Here is a 14,490-nt window from a genome sequence, read left to right on the forward strand (position 1 = left end):
ATAATGCCCTCCACACAGGATAGCGTCTCAGAGCGCTTTACAGTTTCGTATCCTGGGACCGAGCCAGGGGGAGGGGATGGAAGATGACCAAAGGCGCGGTCGAAAGGAAAGGTCTTCAGCAGAGACCTGAAAATGGGAAGGGTGGGAGCGAGACGAAGGGAGTGAGGAAGGCAGTTCCAGAGCCTTGGGGCATAGTGGTGGAAGGCACAGCCACCGAGGGTGGAGCGGAGGACTCGGGGACAAGCAGGAGGCCAGACCAGGAGGAACGAAGGTAACTGGTGCTGTTTTGAGGAGAGAGGAAGTCAGAGAGGCAGGGGGGTGCAGAGGAGTGCAGGGACTTGAATACGAGGGTGAGCATCTTGAAGTCGATCCTCTCTGGGATAGGCAGCCAGTGCAGACTGGCAAGGACTGGGGTGATCGGGAAGCGGAGTTTCGTGCGGGTGAAAATGCGGGCGGCAGAGTTCTGAATGAGTTGGATTTTATGGATGTTAGTGGATAGGAGACTGGCGAGGAGGGCATTGGAGTAGTCCAGCCAAGAGGTAACAAAGGCATGGACCAGGGTTTCAGCGGCTTTTGGGGAGAGGTATTGGCGGAGTCGGGCGATGCGACGGAGGTGGAAAAAGGCGGTGCTGGTGAGGGACCGGATGTGGGGGAGGAAGGTTAATCGGGGGTCGAACCTGATGCCTAGGTTGCGTACGGGTTCGGAGAGTTTTAAGGGAGGTTGCGTAGGCGGAGGAGATGAGAATCATGAGATTTTAGACGTTGACGAGAGCCGAAGAGTATGGCTTCTGATTCAATGTTCAATGTTCAGCTGAAGGAAGTTTGCACACATCCAGCCCCTGAGATCTGACAGGCAGGCTGACAGAACATCAGGGGACTGGGGGTCACAAAGAGAGGTGGAAAAGTAGAGTTGGGTGTCATCTGCATACATGTGGAAATGTACCCCATGTCTGCGGATGACATCCCCAAGAGTTAACATGTAGATCAGAAAGAGGAGTGGGCCAAGGATGGATCCTTAGGGTACCCCACAGGTGATCGGGTGAGAGCGGAAGGAGAAGCCGTTTATGCAGATGTACTGCTGGCGGTTTGTGAGTTAGGACTCGAACCAGGCGAGTGCGGTCCCACTGAAGTGGATGACAGAAGAAAGGCAGTGGAGGAGGATGGCGTGATCGACTGTGTTGAAAGCAGCAGAGAGGGCCAGTAGGACAAGGAGGCAGATGGAGCTCTGTTCACTGATGGAGAGGATGTTGTTTGTGACTTTCACAAGCGCAGTCTCTGTACTGTGGCAGGGCGGAAACCAGACTGGAGGGGTTTGAAGAGGGAGTGGGAGGAGAGGTGTATGTGAGTTGGTTGGCCCCAACCCTTTCTAGAGCTTTTGAGAGGAAGGGCAGGTTAGAAATAGGGCGGTAATGGCTGGGGTTTGAGAGATCTAGGGTGAGTTTTTTCAGGAGGGGAGCGATGACAGCAGTTTTGAGAGAGGCAGGGACTGATCCAAAAGAGAGGGACTGGTTGATGACGTCAGCCAGTAGTGGGCATAGGAGGGGGAGTTGTGTGACCAGTAAGTTGGTGGGGAGGGGGTCGAGGCAGCAGGTGGTGGGTTTCATGGAGGTGATGGTGGGTGAGAGGGAGAAGGGAGAGATGGGGAGGAAAGAGTGTAGAAAGGAGGTAGTGGTAGGAGTAGATGATGAGGAAGGTGAAGGAGGCAGAGAGGATGTGGTGGTGGATGACAAGGGGCAGCTGGATGAGGCTGCCTGGCGGATGTTGAGTATTTTAACAGAAAAGAAGTGCATGACCTCCTCGCACTTGGCATTTGATGTGAAAATTGAGGAGGACTGAGGGGGAGCACGGAGGAAGTAGTGGGTGGTGGAAAAAAGGATTTTGGGATTGTTTTTGGCCTCCAAGATGATGTTGGAGTAAAAGGCCATTTTTGCACGTCAAAGAACGATGGTAGCTGTGGAGATGCTCGAGCGACCATTGGCGGTGAACTGACAGACCAGTTTTCCACCATCTGCGTTCAAGCAGACAGGTTTGGGTTTTTTGGCGGCGGAGATGGTTGTTGTACCAGGGGGAGCGGGTGGGCTTGGAATTGGTCCTGGATTTTAGGGGGACGAGGGAGTTGAAAGTGGAGGACAGGCAATCATGGAGCAGCTGGACGGCTGCTTCAGGATCTCCATGGGTGGAAGGCCAGACGATAGGATGTCTGATGATGAGAGGGCCTTTGTGAGGGTCTCAGGAGGTAGCCTTTTCCAAGGGCGGTAGAGGATGGTTGAGGGCTTGGTGGAGGAGAGAGGCCTGTGAGAGGAGAAGGAGATGAGGAAGTGGTCCGAGATGGCCTTGTCCACTATGCTGAGGTCAGAAATGTCAAGGCTGTGGGCGTCAATGTCAATGGGAAATGTCAAGCCAATGCCACAATAACGGAGGAGAGGGGAGAGAAATTGGATAAGATAAGAATAAACCAAGAGGTTAAAATAAAAGGTTATTGGTGTTCAAGGTAGATAAGTCACCCGGGTCTGGACAGGATGCATCCTAGGTTACTGAGGGAAGTAAGAGTGGAAATAGAGGAGGTTCTGGCCACCATCTTTCAACCTTTTTGGACACCGGGGTGGTGCCAGAGGACTGGAGGATTGCAAATGTTACTCCCCTGTACAAAAAGGGGCAGAAGGATAAACCCGGGAACGACAGGCCAGTCAGCCAAATGTCAATAGTGGGGAAACTTCTAGAGACTATAATCCGGGAAAAAATACATTTTCACTTAGAAAAATATGGGTTAATAAAGGACAGCCAACACAGATTTGTTAAAGGCAAATCATATCTAACAAACTTGATAGAGTTTTTTGATGAAGTAACAGAGAGGGTGGATGAAGGTAGTGCAGTTGATGTAGTTCAGATTTTCAAAAGACGTTTGATACAGCGCCACATAAGAGATTTGTAAGCAAAATAGAAACCCATGATATTAAAGGGATAGTGGCAGCATGGATACAGAACTGGCTCAGAGACAGAAAGCAGAGAGTGGTGGTGAACTTGGGACAGCGCCTTGGGACGTCCTCCCAACGTGAAATGTGTTCTATAAATGTAATTTTGTTGTTGTTGTTGAATGGTTGTTTTTCTGACTGGAGGGAAGTGTGCAGTGGTGTCCCACAGGAATCAGTATTGGGACACTGCTCTTTTTGATCTTTATAAATAACCTGGATTTGGGTATAGGGAGTACAATTTCCAAGTTTGCAGATGATACTAAGCTAGGAAAAGTAGTAAACAATGAGAAGGATAGTAGCAGACTGCAAGAGGACATAGACAGACTGGTAAAATGGACAAATTGCTGATGAAGTTTACTGTGGAGAAATGCAAAGTGATGCATTTTGGGAGGAATAATGAGGAGAGGCCATATAAGCTGATGGTACAATCTTAAAGTGGATGAAGAAACAGAGAGACCTGGGGCTTCATATAAGTAAATTTTTGAAGGTGACAGGATAGGTAGATAAAGCTGTTAAAAAAGCCTACGGGATACTAGACTTTATAATAATAATAATAATCCTTGTATTTGATATAGCGCTTTTCATGTCTTCTCGACCTCTCAAAGATCTTCACAGAATATGCTATGAAGTGATTTAACCGTATATTTGTGGGCGAAACACGGCAGCCAATTGCGCACAGCAGTGTCCCAAAAAACAGTCGTGGATTGAAAATGAAAACAATTTTATTATTGTTTTGTTTTGGAGAGATTATCATTAGGCGTGTGGAGTAAGGAAACTTGCCCAAGGTTTCGCACTGCCTGGAATTGAACCCAGGTGTCTCGCTAAGGACATAGAATACAAAGGTCAGGAAGCTATGATGAACCTTTATAAAACACTGGTTAGGCCTCAGCTAGAGATGGTATTCAGTTCTGGGCACCACACTTTAGGAAGGATGTCAAGGCATTGGGGAGGGTGCAAAGGAGATTTACCAGGATGGTACCAGGAATGAGGGGCTTCAGTTATCAGGCAAGGCTAGAGAAGAGAAGCTAGGATTATTCTCCTTGGAGCAGAGAACGTTAAGAGGAGTCTTAATAGAAGTATTCAAAATTATGAGGGGACTCGATAGGGTGGATGAGAAACTATTTCCACTGGCAGGTGGGTCGGTAACCCGAGGACATCGATTTAAAATAGTTGTTGAAAGAAACAGAGGGAAGATGAGGAGAAATGTTTTTACACAGCGAGTTGTTCGGATCTGGAATGCATTGCCTGAAAAGGGGGGTGGAAGCTGATTCAATAACAACTTTTAAGAGACACGTGCATAAGTATTTGGGGAGGACACATTTGCAGGGCTCTGGGGAGAGAGCGGGGTAGTGGGATTGATTTGGATAGCTCTTTTCAAAGAGCCAGCACAGACAAGATGCACCAATGGCCTCCATCTGTGCTGTATAATTCTATGATTCTATACAGTACCTTATCACATCTTTGTGATGTCGCAAAGCTCTTCACAGAATATATTGTAACAATATATTAATTATATATAATGTAATATATTATAAATTCCACAATCTATTATTACAGTTTAAATGATTCCGCAGAGGCAGTTTCCATGTAGTTTTCAGTGATGGGTCAGCCAGACCAACAACACTGCCACATTACATATGAATGGATGTTACTTTTTAGCATATTTGAGCTTCCTAAAATAGCAACTTTTTGCAAGAGGTTAATATTTTGTTCACCAGATATTATGTCAAGCCATTTCTGAATAGTCTTGTTAAAAGTCTTAGTTGCTCCAATGATTGTAGGAACTATGTTTTGTATTGCACTTAGGTCCGCATTCAATTTGAGGATCAATATACTGTATTTCCTGATCTTCTCCAGTTCCTCATTTCTTAAGTTGCAATCAGTTTGGATAGCCACATCAATAACACTGCATGTACAATCTAATCATTATTATTATTGGTATTCCATGTCAACTGTAATATTATGAGCTCCTTAATCATGCTAGCCTTTGGATTGTAGAATTAAAATCCTTGATCAATTGGAACCTGCAGTTAAGGTGATCTCCTGCATCACAACCGGGTGACTCCTGTGAAGTAGATTGGATAATGAAGTGTCTCTTCTCTATAGCAATGCTCAGGTGTCTGTGTGGAAGTGTGTAGTAAGAGTAGAGGAAAGGAATTTCTGATATTATGTGTGCACAGCTTGTAATAATAATCCTTGCATTTGATATAGAGTGTTGTGGGAATGTCTCAAAGTACTTCACAGGAATTTTACTTTGAAGTGTCATGTCAATTTGTGCACAGCAATGTCCCACAAACAGCCACAAAATGAATGACCAATTTTATTTGGGGGATTATTGGCCAGGACACCTGGACAAACTTCCTTTTCCAATAATGCTATGGAGTCTTTAACATCCATCGGAATACGCAGACTCTTCGACTGTGCCTTTGGTCACCCTCCTTCCCCTCCCCTCCCTCCTCCCCTCCTGATCCCAGCTACCAACGTCCTCCTGACGTGAAAGGCGCTATACAAATGTAATTTGTTGTTGTTGTTAAGCTCAAACTCTTGGCGCGGGCTTGAATCCCCAACCTTCTGACTCAGAGGTGAGAGTATCACCAACTGAGTCCGACTAACACACTGTGCACTAAACTCTAAAATGATTATTTTCAAGTTATTTCCGACCTTGGCTGATGAGTCCATTAGCAGATTTCCTTCCATGATCTTTTCCAGGCTCTGAGAAGTAAATTTACTGCTTTGCATTGCTTCTCCTGGCAACCCAGGCTGCAATGGGCAAAACCCTTAGAAGTTGCAGAGTTTTCAATCAGACACCAGAAACAAGGAAGAAGGAAATACCTGTTAATTGCATCTTGAAGCAAATAATTAATTCAATACTGAGGCTGTCACAGTCCCTTCAAGATGTTACGAATGCCTAAACAACTTGACTGCTTTACTGCTCAATTGCTCAACAAGTCAAGTTTAATGTCAAATATCCCTATTATTACACCTCACATGTAAACTGCATTGTTACATATTACCTACAAAATACATTGTTGCACATTGCCCACAAATCTCAATGATAATAAATAATCCTCACATTTGATGCAGAGCCTTTTCGCGTCTTCAAGAAGTCTCAAAGCGTTTCACAGAATAAACTATAAAGTGAATTGACTGGATATTTTGTGAGTGAAGCACAGCAGCCAATTGCACACAGCAGTGTCCCACAAACAGTCATGGATTGAGTATCCAAATTTTTTTTTTTTTACGGATTATTGTCCCCGGAAAAGCCAATTGTCCAACTACTAGGTTCCTACTTAGTGCTAGGTAAACAGAGGTGTTTTCTTGTATACACATTACTTGTATATTACTGTACATTTTTAAGATGCATTATTACACATTACCTTATAAATCTCATTGTTAAGCATTATCTGATATATTACTAGACGTTACCTGTAAAATTCAGCATTAGATAACTAAAACAATTTAGATTGTATTGTGCATTTCACATCAGGAGGACAACTCACAAACTACAGAGCTGATTGGGAGCCCAAACTGAGGGTGGGGTGAGCTGAAAAAGGTGAGTTGGGGGAGGGGAGAAAGATGACCAAAGTACCATTGAAAAGAAAGGCTTTGCAAATGAGGAAGGAGGGGACAAATGAGGCAGAGGGATTTGGTTTAACTTCTCATCCGAAGGACATAAGAACATAAGAATTGGGAGCAGGAGTAGGCCATTCGGCCCTTCGTGCCTCCTCTGCCATTCAATAAGATCATGGCTGATCTTCTCACCTAACTCGGATTACCTGCCCTAACCCTATATCCCCTATATCCCCTAATCCCTTTATTTTTTCAAGAATCTATCAGTCTCAGCCTTGAAAATGTTCAAGGACTGAGCATCCACAGCCTTCTGGGGGAGTGAATTCCATAAGTTCACTACCCTCTGAGTGAAGAAATGTTTCCTCAACTCTGTTCTAAAAGGCTGACCCTTAATTTTAAGACTGTGACCCGTGGTTATAGATTCTCCTACCAGGGGAAACGGACCCTCAGTGTCTACTTTATCCAGCCCTTTAAGAATCTTATAAGTTTCAATAAGATCCCCCCTAATTCTTCTGTACTCTAGAGAATACAGCCCTAGTTTATTCAGCCTATCCTCATAGGTCAGTCCCCTCATCCCAGGAACTAACCGAGTGAATCTACGCTGCACCCCCTCTAGGGCAAGTATGTCCTTTTTTAAATAAGGAGACCAAAACTGCACACAATACTCTAGGTGCGGTCTCACCAAAGCCCTATACAGTTGCAGCAAGACTTCCCTACTCTTATATTCTAAACCTTTCGAAATGAACGCTAACATGCCGTTCGCCTTCTTAGTTGCTTGCTGCACCTGCAAACTAACTTTTTGGGACTGGTGTACAAGGACACCCAAATCCCTTTGAATACTAACACTATCTAACTTCTCCCCTTCCAGAAAATAATCTGTTCTTTTATTCTTGCTACCTAGGTGAATAATTTCACACTTGCTAACATTGAATTCCATCTGCCACCTACTTGCCCACTCCCCTAGCCTATCTATATCTTGTTGCAATCTTTTTGCATCATCCTGAGAGCTCACTCTGCTACCTAGTTTAGTATCATCCGCGAATTTAGACACATTACATTCAATGTCCTCGTCCAGATCATTGATGTAAATGGTAAATAGCTGAGGCCCAAGCACTGATCCTTGTGGCACTCCACTAGTTACATCCTGCCAATTCGAGAATGATCCGTTTATCACTACTCTCTGCTTTCTACCCGATAGCCACTCTTCTATCCATGTTAATATTTTCCCATTAATCCCGTGGGCCTTGATCTTGAGTAACAGCCTTTTGTGTGGCACCTTGTCAAATGCCTTCCTAAAATCCAAATATACCACATCTACTGGTTCCCCCTTATCCAACCTGCTGGATACATCCTCAAAAAATTCTAAAAGGTTAGTCAAGCATGACTTCCCTTTTGTAAAGCCATGTTGACTCTGCCTAATCTTTTTATGGTCTTCCAGGTATCCCATAACTACGTCTTTTATTAAGGACTCAAGAATTTTCCCTACAACTGACGTCAAACTAACTGGTCTATAGTTTTCCCTATTTTCTCTCCCACCCTTCTTAAATAGTGGAGTTACGTTTGCAATCTTCCAATCAATGGGAACTTTTCCAGTATCCACAGACTTTTGGAAGATTATAGACATGCCATCCACTATCTCAGTAGCCACCTCCTTTAAAACTCTCGGATGCAGGCCATCCGGTCCAGGGGATTTATCGGTTTTAAGACCCGACAATTTACCTAGAACCATCTCTTTACTAATGTTAATCTCCCTAAGTTGCTCGCTAACATTGTCTTCTTGGTCCTCTATTTTTGGTATGTTTCCAGTGTCTTCTACGGTGAAGACTGTAGAAAAATACTTGTTTAATGACTCTGCCATGTCTTTGTCCCCTATTATAATTCCTCCGGTCTCTGCCTGTAATGGACCCACATTCACCCTCGCTAGCCTTTTCCTCTTTATATATTTGTAAAAACTCTTGGAGTCTGTTTTTATGTTCTTTGCTAGTTTGCCCTCGTAATCTATTTTCTCCCTCTTGATCAATTTTTTGGTCCTCCTCTGTTGTTCCCTAAAGTTCTCCCAATCCTCGGGTTTACTACTCATCTTCGCTGTTTTATAGGCTTTTTCTTTTGATTTGATACTTTCCCTAACTGCTCTAGTTAGCCATGGCTGCACCACCTTTCCCATGGCATTCTTATTCCTCAAAGGAATATGTGCTCGTTGGGAATTTTGCACTATCTCCTTGAATGTCTGCCATTGCTGGTCTACCGTCAAATCTTTAAGTTTAGTCTCCCAGTTTATTCTGGCTAAATCCTCTCTCATACCAGCAAAGTTGGCTCGATTTAAATTGAAGACTTTTGCTTCAGACTTAACTACTTCCCTCTCTAACTTAACGCTAAATTCCATCATATTATGATCGCTTTGCCCTAGAGGAGCCTTAAGTTCCAGTTTGCTGATCAGCCCTGTTTCATTACACAAAACAAGGTCTAATATGGCTTGTTCCCTGGTCGGCTCCTCAGCATATTGATCTAGAAAATTATCTCTAATACATTCTATAAACTCCTCTTCTATGTTACCTTTCCCAATTTGGTTGTCCCAGTCTATGTGCAGGTTAAAATCACCCACAATTAGTGTCTTTCCTTTGCTACATGCTCCACTAATCTCTTGATTTATACCTTGAGCGATACTTTGACCACTGTTTGGGGGTCTATAAACTACTCCCACTATAGTTTTCTGCCCCTTGAAGTTACGTATCTCTACCCATACTGACTCTACATCTTGCTTTTCAGATTTAAAATCTTTCCTCTCTACTGTTTTTATCCCATCCTTTATTAGCAGGGCCACTCCCCCTCCTCGTTTACCACATCGCCTATCTTTCCTATATACCACGTAGCCGGGAATATTCAGTTCCCATCCCTGATCACCCTGTAACCATGTCTCGGTGATGGCTACTAGATCATACCGGTTTGTCTCTATTTGTGCAACTAATTCATCTATCTTGTTACGAATGCTTCGTGCATTCAGATATAGCGCCCTTAATTCTGACTTCCGGCTATTAACCCTATTCACCAGCACTCTATCACTGTACTTCCTTTCCCTGCTTGACACACTTTGCTCTTCTCCCTTGTTAATCTGCTCTCTTGCTTTTGTTGATCTCAAGTTTAACTGTGGTGGACTATACTTTACTATGTTTTTACCTCCCCCCCCCCCTTAGTAGTTTAAAGCCCTTTCTACCTCCCTATTTATTCGTGTAGCCAGGACATTTGTCCCAGCCCTATTTAGGTGGAGCCCATTCCTTTGGAAAAGCTCCCATCTTCCCCAATACTCGTGCCAGTGGCCCATGAATTGGAATTCCTGCTCTCCGCACCACTCTTTTAGCCAGGCATTCAGATCTATGATCTTCTTTTGCCTGTACCAATTAGCTCCTGGCTCAGGTAACAGTCCCGATATCATCACTTTGGAAGTTCTATTCCTCAGTTTAATTCCCAATTCCCGGAACGCTCCTTAACTCGTCCCTACTGGTCCTACCAATGTCATTGGTCCCTATATGTACCATTACGATTGGATCCTCTCCCTCATGCCTCAAATTTATCTCCAGCCCGGCGGTGACATCCTTCACCCTGGCCCCAGGAAGACAACTTGTCTCCCTGCTACAGCTACAGAAAACTGTATCAGTCCTCCCGAATTACATTTTTAACCTCCTGCACAGGGGTGTTGGGGTCAGTTTGCCCGTCTTCCTCGCAGGTTTCCTTGTCCACACAGGTTGCCAATATTTCATACCTGTCAGACAAGGCTAAAGTCTAGGATTCTTCAGCCCCTCTCTTTCGGGAACGCTTGCCTGCCCGCCTGACTGTCACCCAATCATGTCTGTCGCTACTACATTCTTCTTCCTTGGGACTCAGGGGAGTGAGTGTCTGGCTCCAGGATAAAGCTGTCCAGGAAGTTTTCTCCATCCCTAATGCTGCGTAGCATCTCCACCTGAGACTCCAGCTCAGCTACTCTCAGCTGGAGCTCTCTGATTTCCAGACACTTGCGGCAAACGAAGTCGCCCGGACTTAAGGCGCCCTCCATTGACTCCCACATGTGACAGACCTCGCAGTTTACCTGCTACACCATCTTCACAAACTTTATATAGATACAAAGATATATAGCCTGCCCCCACTTCCCTCTCTGCACCTAATTCCCACTCTCACCAAATTCCCTCACACTCTGGCCTCGCCTCACTCTGGGCTCTCAGCTCGAGTGAGGTCCGCGCAGCTATCTCCTATTTATACTTTCTGGGTGCAACCCGTTTCTGATTTGCTCAGCAGTGATTTGGAATTAACGCCTAATCAAGTGATTAATCAATAAGTTAATTTAATCAATAAGTTATTTGTTATTGGTTTGGCTTAATTGGCTACAACTGCTCCCTGTAAGGTTACCCCACAAGACCAATGTACCAATGGTATCAGCAATTTTAAATAACACAAGACTTAAAACAACTACAACAACTACTACAAGACTTGAATAACAACAAATTGGGTTATATACTCACGATAGCAGTTTTCAGGACACTCACAGCAGCAATTCCCACTCTCACCAAATTCCCCCACACTCTGGCCTCGCCTCACTCCGGACTTAGCTCACTCTGGGCTCTCAGCTCCTCCTCTACAAACCGAGGAGTATCAACATGGACTGTGAGTTCGAAGTTCCATTGTGGGGATTGAACCCACAACATTCTGACTTAACAAGTGAGAGTGCTGCCAACTCATTATTCTTTTAAGACTTGAAAATACTTCTCTTCTATCCAATTCTAACAGATCAATGCTCGCAGAATTGAAACCACTGGTTGTACTATGCACTATCCATTGCATTTGGTTTTCTGTCTATGTGTGTCAATGATGAGATTTCTGCAGCTGCTGTACTTCAGGGCAAACTCCCAATGTTTATTTTGTGTACTTATTCAGGTATTGGCTTGAAAGATAACAGTGTTGTGTCTTTAGAGCTTGAGGTCAGACTCAGAGGAAGCCGCATAGAGGCTTTTGAATGGGATTGAAAAAGTGAACCCTGGTCAATACTTTAGGATGCACCAAGGAAGTATAACAAGAGCACACGGGTTTAGAGTTTTAGTGGGCAATTTCAGGACAGATACCAGGAATCATCAACTGGAATAGGTTACTAGGAAGGGGGGGTGGGGGGGTGAGGCCACACTAGACTCATTTAAAAGACAGGCTGATGCTGCGTTTGGGGTGGAGGTGGGGGGGAGGTGATGATAGGGGATGTTCTATAAGCATGAGATGAAAACCAATCTTGTAAGGTAGGAGACAGGAGCCACAAATGTTGCTCCAGTTGCCAATTGATCCAATTTGATCCAGTTGCTAATTCAATCTTAATCAGGGAATAAAGAGTAAGGGAGAGCCTATGTAATTCTATGTAAAATGCATGGTCCTGGCTGTGACAACCCCCACCCTTGCCCCCGCAACATCCACCACCCCACAAAAGTAAACAGCTAGGCTAGACATATGTTAGGCATTGATAAATGTGAGTGAGTGACACAGGGGCAGTGTAAGAAGAGAAAGCGCCCCACACCCCCAATGAAAATGAAAGAAATTTAACATCACTGAACACAACAGTGCAGTTTATTGTCAAAGCAGAATGAAACATATAAGTACAATTTGTATGTAAAATATAGAAATATAACCTTTATTACAATCCTCACTAGACATTTTTCAGATGGTTAAAAACAAGCGCAACCACCTACCACAACTTTCCAATGCAATGGGGGTTAAAATCTCACAAGCACCAACTAGTTATTCTGATGCCGGTCGGTTGAGAGAAATATTTTCCTTTTATCGGTTTTATTGTCCAAAACAACAGGAGGCAACTGCACCACACACATTTTCAACAACAACTTGCATTCACTCTTCACTCAGGGCAGCATCTCGGAGCGCTTAACCATGCTGAGTCTGATGCTGAGTCGGGGGAAGTGACCGTAGAAGGAAGATTTTAGGGTGTAATCTGAAACTGGGGATGGAGGGGCAATGCGAAGGCATTGAGTTTCAGAGCGTAGTGGCTGAAAGCATGGCCGCCAATGGTGGAACCGGAGGGAACAAGGGATATCCAGGAGGCTGGAGGAGGTGGGTGATGGTATGGGAAATAAACAGGTTGGAGAGGTAGGAGGTGCCAGGGTGTGAAGGGATTTGTAGATGAGTATGAGGATCTGAAGTCAATACGTTCTGTGATAGGGAGCCAGTGGAGACTGGCGTGGACTGGTGTGATGGGGGTTCAGAGTTTAGAGTGGATGAGAACACAGGTGGCTGAGTTTTGGAGCAGTTGGATTTTGTGAATAGTGGAGTTGGGGAGACCAGTGAGGAAGGAATTTGAATAGTCCATCTTGGAGGTGAGGATTTCAGCTACATTGGGCGTGACACTAATAAGGTAACCTGATCCAATTGTATGACATATAGAAAAAATTCTGCATGCAATCTTGGGAGTTAAAAGCTCCATATTAATGTCACATCAAATTAGATTTTCCCCTAAATTTAAGTTGAATAAAGATCAAAGGCTCTGCAGGTCCTTGGGCAGAGATTAATGGATTGGGGACAAAGATATTTTACTTTTTTGGGGGTGGGGCACGGGTGGGAGGAGAAGGAACGTCATCTCCTAGCATATGAATTGCCCCCTTTTATCAATGCAACACATAGTAATAATTTTTACATTTGATGTAGAGCCTTATCACGACATTGAGACTCTCAAAGCGCTTCACAGAATATATTGTAAAGTGGACTAACTGTATATTTTACAGGCAAAATGAATAATATGAGAAATGACCCAGTTCTACCAAAAGCTGGGTCGCTATGTCCGAGCTAGAACACGTTACCCAGATGTATGAAGCAACCACTTCATACCTTTGAAGAACAATTTCTGAGTTTATTTTTCGAGGAATTATTACCCACGGTTATTGATACTCCAATCGACTAATAACCGGGTTCCTATTTACCGCTAGGTAAACAAAGGTGTGTGGAGTAAGGAAACTTCCCTAAGGTTTTGCCCTGTCCAGGAATCGATCCTGGGCCCTCTTGCTTGCTTGCTCACTAGGCGAATGCTCTAACCAATGGACTACAGGACTCCCCTTTACAAATAAAGTTTGCAAGAGGAAAACAAACCTAAATGCTCACCTAGAATTGTCAAGTGCTTTAAGACATCCTCTTGATGAGAAAGGTGCTATATCAATGTAAATTATATTGCAATGTATCTTTTAAAGGTCATTTGCAATAGTTTAATATTGTACAGCTGTAACTAAACCTCACCAATTTCTTTTAAGTAAAAAAAACCTTCCACGTGTGGGTCTGTTCCAAAAATAGATTGGTGTCACAGTTCCACAAGTCAGTGTGACACACTTACAGATTCTTTGATTAAGGAATCCCATTTAAAATGTCACACCCTGATGTCCTGTGGTCAGAATAATGCGAGTATATGCATTTGTATTGCATGTACAAGAAATATTGGTTATAAGGTAAATTAAGAAACATTTCTTCAGATCTCAAATTTGCAATGACCTAATGAATGCTGCTCCAATATAAATACAATTTTCCCTGGAATTGCAAGTTACGTTCAACACCATTACATCCTATTCTTTGGCAAAAGGGCCTCAGAAAATTTCAGCACTGATTTTGGGAATGTGATTTCCCACATGAATCTTTCGTTAAATCACCTACTCTGATCCGGCATTAATAAGTGCCTCATCCATGTGCCTTCTCAGAGGCACATGTTCCGTTCTTAATAAGGCATAAACCCTTAATAAACCCTAAACATCAAATGCCATTTATCTCCTCACATTCAGCTCCTGTTTCCTCATCACTAGTTAGCAATGATCATTTGCACCCCCACTATTTAATGCGTCAAAAAAAACACTTCACATCATTCAGCAGTTTTAATAATAATAATCCTTGCATTTGATATAGCATCTTATCACATCTTCGAGATGTCTCA

This window comes from Callorhinchus milii, unplaced genomic scaffold (genome assembly GCF_018977255.1).
Source record: "Callorhinchus milii isolate IMCB2004 unplaced genomic scaffold, IMCB_Cmil_1.0 Scaffold1, whole genome shotgun sequence".
Lineage (NCBI taxonomy): Eukaryota > Metazoa > Chordata > Chondrichthyes > Chimaeriformes > Callorhinchidae > Callorhinchus > Callorhinchus milii.